The following is a 7,670-nucleotide window of genomic DNA, read 5'->3' as shown; positions in this document are numbered from 1 at the left end:
TTCAGTATACAAAATGCTTCTTCACACTTTATTGTAAGGTACAAAAGGTTATATAGGCTAGGTGGGGGTTGTTATGACACCCTCCTAAGCTTGCGGTTTCGCTATGTGGCTTCAAATGGAAAAGTACAAACTTCATAGATATAAAAATAGATATCAAACTTCGTAGATATATATCTTGAAATGGGAGGAAATACAACGAAATATAAAGTACAAAGTTCTTATGCGGTTTTAATTTAGCAGTCATCTTCCAGGAACAGCTGCATAGGGGCATGACCACAAGCTGGCGTGACCTTTTAGACCGAGTCTGTTTCTGTGAAGAGGTTTATCTTGGTTTCATCCTAGCTAGTATTGATATATGTTTTGCAAATAGCTGAGTAAGGAAATATAGCAGACACACAGTATAATAGGACACACAGTATAACAGTAAAATAGACTTTTTAAATGAGAGCACACAGAATAAACTGACCAGTCCACCACAATCCCCCCTAAAAACGTCTATTTTGCTGTCCCTACCTAGATAGAAGTTAGTAAGTTGCTCCAGAGGGGGTACACCCTAGTGGTGGGTATGATGCTTCAGCGTGATCTGGAGAGACCTGCCCAAAATCAGTGACCAACCCTTCCAACTTAACTAACAGCACTGTCCTTAAACTAAGCAAGGGAGGGGGTGGGGGTGGGTGGGGTCATAGGAATGTATTGGGAGAGTACTGTAGTCGGAATGTGAGGGACGGCCCGAAGGAGGGGCAGTTGGTAAAGGATATAGAGCAATATCTGGTTCATTAGGTGCATCTGTTTTCTTGCAGTGTGAGGCATGGATCCAGGTGGGTTTTCCTTCTAGCTTCACTGAAGTAGCTGTGGTAAGGAGAACTTGGAAGCGGCCATCAAATTTGGGCTCCAAACAGTGCTTTCTCAGAAACTTCTTGACTAGGACCCAATCTCGTTGCTTGAGGCTGTGAGTACCTGTGGCAAGAGAGGGATCTGGAATAGAAGAAAACCTGAGCATGCACTCTTGTTAGTTCACTGGTTAATTGAGATACAAAGTCAGTCAATACATTTGATTGTAATTGTAATTGTTGGGAAAAATAACACCCTAACCTGGGGGCTGACACAAACAGAATCTCGAAGGGGGACAATTTATGGTCCCCCCTTGGTGTGTATCTGACACTGAACAGAGCAATAGGCAGGCTATCCGGCCATTTCATTCCTGTATCCTGCGCCATTTTGAACATTCTGGTTTTCAATGTGCCATGCATACGCTCCACTTTCCCACTACTCTGAGGATGGTAGGGAGTATGGAAATGGAGGGTCACCCCGAGAGCAGTGCAAATTTCCTTGGTGACGGTAGCAGTGAACGCTGGGCCCTGGTCACTCTCTATGACTTCCGGGACACCGTAGCGACACACAACTTCGGTAAGTAATTTCTTGGCGGTGGTGATTGCTGTCATATTGGCCACGGGATATGCTTCGGCCATCCTGAGAACATGTCGACAATCACAAGAACCAACTATAGAACACCTGCATCATGCGGACCTTGTATTTCTCCACGGATTCCGCCTAATCTTGGTTGATGTCCTGAATGCTTATAGCCTGATCAGCCAACCTATTCTGTGCCCAGGATTTAATTTGCTCACAGAATTCCACACCGGATTCATAGGTTGTGTCATTTACAACTTTAGTGTTGTCAAGAGAATATGTAATCTATCTGCAATATCTGAAATGGGTACATTGAGTGTACATATTTGGCTGCAATAGATGAGAACCCAGGGAAAACCACACTCTTGATACTGCATCCCACCTCCCCCCTTTTGAAATGTGGGTGAGACCATGTGAGGCAGCAACCAAATATGGTAACAGAGCACGGGGTGCAACAGGGCAATCACCTAAACGGCAAACAGAAACATCACCACTCATTCTTGCTGGGCTTTTTAATTGGCAAGATGGGCTGATCTTGTGAATTAACACTCCCCTGTCAAGTAACCCTTGAATGACTGGGCGGATCCTCTCTACTTGCGCCCTGGACAGTGGGTGCTGTGAGATTTTGGGCATCCGTCGGTAAGAAAGCCCATACATCACCTAGGACACATTGTAATTCAGGAGGTAGGTTCCTCCTTAGACATTTCTTTTAGTGACAGATTTGCTGTATCTGGGGCATTAGTCATCTCAGACACTTACTGAGGTGGGACAGACACAAACACTGCATCCTGCTTGCAGTATATGTTGCACCCTAGTTTACAAAAGATGTCCCTACCTATGTAACTGTCAGGGATGGGGACAAGGGATAATGATAAGAAAGGAAGCTTGTGTAAATACGGGACCCCCTACTTGGGCTGGGTCAACAGGGTTAATGTCCCATTTCATTTTAGCTAGCAGATGTTGGTAATCCGCTGGACCACACACATGTTTGATTACAACTAACATATCAGTCCAATTGGGGTTATGAGCACTATGGATAAACAAGAGTTCCTGTCCAAATCTGAGTGGATTAGTACGGGGTTGTGAAACGTCTTGAAAAATCCTTCTAAGATTTGGTGCTGTGTGTGTGCCCCCGCCTCTCCCCCCCTCTTCTCTAGTTTGTACTGTACGGGCGGGGTAGAGCTTGGCTGCGGGGCTGAGAACTGCCTGTATCAGCGCTGCTGTTTTCAGCACTGAAAGATGAATTGTCTCTTCTCACTATTCTCTATTTTTCTAACTTAACCCTTCTGCTAGCAGCTTTTCTTGTTCTTCTCTTTGATTTCTATGAGTGGTGGGATCAATGATAGCTGTTCTATTGGGAATGGATTGGAATAATCTCAACAGCTACTGATGGAATTTTGCTCAGATCACCAACCTGGAAACAAAGAGACAATGTGACAATATCTGGTGTTCTGTTAATACTGACTTATCTAATGTACTAGCTAAAGAACTCTAATGAAACCACTGTATGAACTGTCAGTAATGAGAAGTGGTTGTACATTTATGATATGAGTGAAGGACGTTTGTTTTCTTGTGGTTAATTCAAATGGAGAAAGTCCACAACACCTGATAGGATTGTTGCGGAGAATTGACAGGACAGCTGGGAGTAAATCCAACCAAATGCTGCCAGTAATTGTGTTGTTGGAAGTGGGATGGTACAAAGACACAACTCCACTTAAGATCAGTGATATTTGCAAATTTGTAACAGAATCGAAAATTTAATTGTGTAAACTATCAAATACAACCTGTACTGTTTCCTTCTTATAACAAAATAATATTGATTAATCATAACCAGGAAAAACATTTAACAAGTTCTCTCTTGTACCTTTAAATATATTTATATATATTTTTTTTCCTAAATGAGAATGACATAGACCCATTTTAGTAGCATCATTTTTTTCTACAAATTTGGTAGTTAAATTACTGGTTATCAGACAAAATCAACAATAAATCGAAGTCACTTCTGCATTCTCCTTACACTTGCAGACTTGTGATGCAAGATACACAAGTGCAAAGATTACGGGAGAAAATTTTTTTTTTTTTTTTTTTAGCAGCGGCACAAGCACATAAGCTGCATTTTATGAACTGAAGCTTATTTAATTAGAGAAAAAAAAAAAAAAAAAAGTAACAACAACATAACCCACAATATATTACTCCCCTCTTGTTGTACTGCAAATGCAGTACAATAATATGAAATAATAAATTCACATCTGTCTAGAGAATAATGAAAATAATTTAACCTGTACCAATGAGTGAATTGGGTATGGATCCAAACTGCATCAAGTTTACCTTCATGTTGGTGAAAAAGATCCAGATTGTGGTTATGCCATATGAGTAACAACCACTCAACTCTTGTAGGATTAGAGCTTCTAATACATCACTTTAACTTTTCTATTTGATTCGATTATTCTTTGTGTAAGCATTTAACAACTTTAAACTTCAGCGGTCTCTACAAAACCCTTATCAAGTAGCACACCTCTCTTCTCGGTTAAGAGAAGACGCCATTCTTCCGGCTGTAGGCGGGGGTCATTCTTGGTCAAATTGCATTCTTTTGGCAATCTATCATATTTTCTTACATACCTTTTTACCCACCCGGCCTGCCACTAACTCACATGCCGGGACCCCCTCACTCATTGTACTGATGTTTTTGTCCCATTATTACTCTTCAGATCTAGACTGGGGCAGTGACCAAGGGGAAGATGGCCACCAGGGAAACTCAATGACGTTTTAGTTCTCATACTCTGGCTATCTGTCCTTTTTCTGAGGCGCCATTATAAGGCGGTGGCTGTATATTTGCCATGCAATGGGAAAGGTGGTACAAATACTTGATTTTTGCCATCTGGCTGTATAACCCTATCCCCAGACCTAATACAAAAATTACACTTTGTGGATAGACAAGGAGTACAGACTATATTGCGCAGGGTTCTTGGTCAGTCTGTATAATGATTAAATTGATACACACAAGTAAAAACAAACACGACATAACTGAGCTCATGACATTGACACAATTTCAACTCTGGTGGGATGTCTTACTGGGTTTAGCCAGATATGAACAGAGACAGTATGATACGTGGGGGACCGCCACAGGCTTGACAGGTACAAAACTCAGTCAATCGGGAACTTTTTATCTCCACACGTATTATAGACAAACCGCCTCCCACTGACTAATCACAAAGTTCATCAGTTGGGAGGACCCAGGGTATTGTGCCTATGTATATGGACAATACTTGCCTCCACTGGCTCTCGCCTTCGGATACATCAGGGCCGGCCTTACTGATACTGTCCATATACTTATATAGATACCTGCCTCCACTGGCTCTCGCCTTCGGATACATCAGGGCCGGCCTTACTGGTACTATATCTGCCGATACTATCTCTGTTTTTCTCCGTCCAGGGTCCCTTCTATTTTATCCAAATCACCCAGAGACGAAGTAACACATAACATAAACAGGCCAACACGCACTCTGGACAGGACATCGGACACACAATACAATACTCAATGATGTCCACGAGGGGAACAACAACCTCAATACTGGTGGGTCTTCTGACTATCACAACTAGGGATAAAAGGGACAACCCGTCACGGAGTAGGTGTGCTATCCTACTCCAGCAATTTGCACGCTCCCACGCTTGGGTAGTCGGGGTTTGCTAGCCCCGAAGAAAGACCACTTGTGTCAATCAGCTGCAAATGTACTTATCTCCCACGTCTGGGAGATGTATGATATACACGCTTCTCGGGGTCGACACGTTTGTCCTGGACACTTCTGTCCTTCCCCCCCGTAGCAGACACTGCTTAACACTTTGCTTGGTCCTACGCACAGGACGCCGGGGGGCCGACACGTTTGTCGGGACACGTTTGTCCCTCCCCCCACAAAATGTCAGAAACAATGTATATCCAGTTGTCACCTGTTGTCCGAAGTATTACCCTATCCTTTTATTCTATATTTTCATCCACCAGTAAGCAGTTAATAGACAATAAACATCAACCATAGATTAATAGGCGACAAGATACTCTTATACAGGTCAGGTAAATGGCACCAGGCAAGATTTTACCTGTCTTTGCTGGCTGATAGAAGTCGATATTGGCAACAGACACCATCAGCAGTAGGTACAGGTATGACACAGGCAAGAAACTAATAACATAGGTCTTACCTGTGTCCCGGAGGTGATCAGTCTCCGTCCTTTTCCTCTACTGGGCGACTGTTGTCCTTGGCATCGGCTAGTGGTCAGCCAGAACCTGGTGCCCCACGTTGGGCGCCAATTGTTATGGACAGAAATATGTCCCGAGAGTATCTGTCCCTTCCAAATTGTGGTGAATAAGTTCAGCTAGCTGATAAGCAGGAATGACACTGACACAGACAGTTCAGTATACAAAATGCTTCTTCACACTTTATTGTAAGGTACAAAAGGTTATATAGGCTAGGTGGGGGTTGTTATGACACCCTCCTAAGCTTGCGGTTTCGCTATGTGGCTTCAAATGGAAAAGTACAAACTTCATAGATATAAAAATAGATATCAAACTTCGTAGATATATATCTTGAAATGGGAGGAAATACAACGAAATATAAAGTACAAAGTTCTTATGCGGTTTTAATTTAGCAGTCATCTTCCAGGAACAGCTGCATAGGGGCATGACCACAAGCTGGCGTGACCTTTTAGACCGAGTCTGTTTCTGTGAAGAGGTTTATCTTGGTTTCATCCTAGCTAGTATTGATATATGTTTTGCAAATAGCTGAGTAAGGAAATATAGCAGACACACAGTATAATAGGACACACAGTATAACAGTAAAATAGACTTTTTAAATGAGAGCACACAGAATAAACTGACCAGTCCACCACATTACTAATGCCTCATTATTTGGCAAAAGTCTGGTGGGGGCCTATCAAGGCTCCTACTGCTATTGTAGTTACTACTGCTGCATTGTCTGCAATTTTTTTTAGTAGTTGAGGCCTAACATGGCCTCTAAATATGTTGCTTCTATTTTTGCTGTTTAGTGGGCTAGGCCCTACCATGTTGCACTTACTTCATTAGTGTGGCCCACCTGCTGTAAGTGAGCTGCCAACTACAGAAGGGAGGAGGGGAGCACAAGTGACAACATTTTCTTCCCTTATTGGTCACAGAATTTCAAGTCCCGGTAAAGCTGCATGGTGATTGGATGAGCTGAAGGGGAAGTTCAAACCTCAGCTATCCAATCCCTGAGAAGCTCAACCGGGACAAAAACTCTAAGACCAATAAGGGAAAGGAATGGACAGAAGATACCTCCCCCTATGCTCCCGCCCTGCCTTCCCGAAGTCGGCAGCTCTCAGAAAGCAGGGGGGCCCGGATAATCAAGTAAGTGCGGTGTGGCCGGGCCCCCCTACAACTCTCCCCCCAGTCCCCCCCTGATGGTGGCCCTGTGTACAACTCCTTTAACAGTGATTCAAACTGTGAATAAGTCCATAAATAGATTAAAAAAAAAAAGTTCAATTATAAAAGTCCATGTGGAAGGAATTTTTGATAAATATACAAACATAATGTGAACAATGATAAAATAACCATATCTAGTTAATACTAACTTACCATATCCGCAAGCTGTCCCTGGGTAGTAAGATGTTCAATGGAATAATCTATAAAGGAAATAATGAGAGTGTGTAGTAAATGGATATAATGTATCTGGAACAAAGAAACAAATTGTTAATATTGCTTAAAAAAGAGTTACATTCATATCTTTATAAGTAACAATTCATATTAAACTCCTCATTTAGTCCCCGTGGATACTTTGTTTGTAATTGTCATATCCAGAAGCACTCCCTTTGTAGCAGCTTTGGTTTCTCTTTCATTTCTCCCATACCCCTTTTCCAAAATCTGCCATCTTAACTGTGCTATCCCATGTCCCTGTTCATTAAAATGTCAGGCCAATGTTGTTTCTTTTTCTCCTTACCCTTTTTTTCTTTGCTATTTTCTTCCTTGAGGGTTTGTAATTCGATTTGTGTTCGTTCAGTCTCACTTTCATGTTTCTACTTCTTTGGCCTATATAGGCCAACCCACATGGGCATTTAATGCAGTAGATTATGTTGGTTTTGTCACATGTATGGAAACCTTTGATTTTATGTTTTGTTCCTTTCAAAGGATGTTGTACTACATCCCCTTGCGTAATAACATTACAATGCCGTTAAATGCAATGTTTTTTCTTTTTTTGATCTTTTTGTTTTGATTTTATACAATCGCCCACAGATCTCCC

At 42.1% G+C, this 7,670-nt stretch overlaps 1 long non-coding RNA gene across 1 annotated transcript; it reads right to left on the bottom strand.

Moving 5' to 3' along the window:
• Window positions 1-6,283, bottom strand: LOC121402999. Its single transcript, XR_005966938.1, has 2 exons — window positions 3,739-6,283; window positions 1-2,824 (listed from the first exon to the last, which is right to left on the bottom strand). It is a non-coding gene; the product is annotated as an uncharacterized LOC121402999 (long non-coding RNA).
• Window positions 6,284-7,670: the final 1,387 nt, after the last annotated feature.

Source organism: Xenopus laevis, chromosome 4L, assembly GCF_017654675.1.
Source record: "Xenopus laevis strain J_2021 chromosome 4L, Xenopus_laevis_v10.1, whole genome shotgun sequence".
In the NCBI taxonomy this organism is placed as follows: Eukaryota; Metazoa; Chordata; class Amphibia; order Anura; family Pipidae; genus Xenopus; species Xenopus laevis.
Note: the sequence above shows the minus strand (reverse complement) of the source record. Positions and strands in the feature narration are given on the sequence as shown.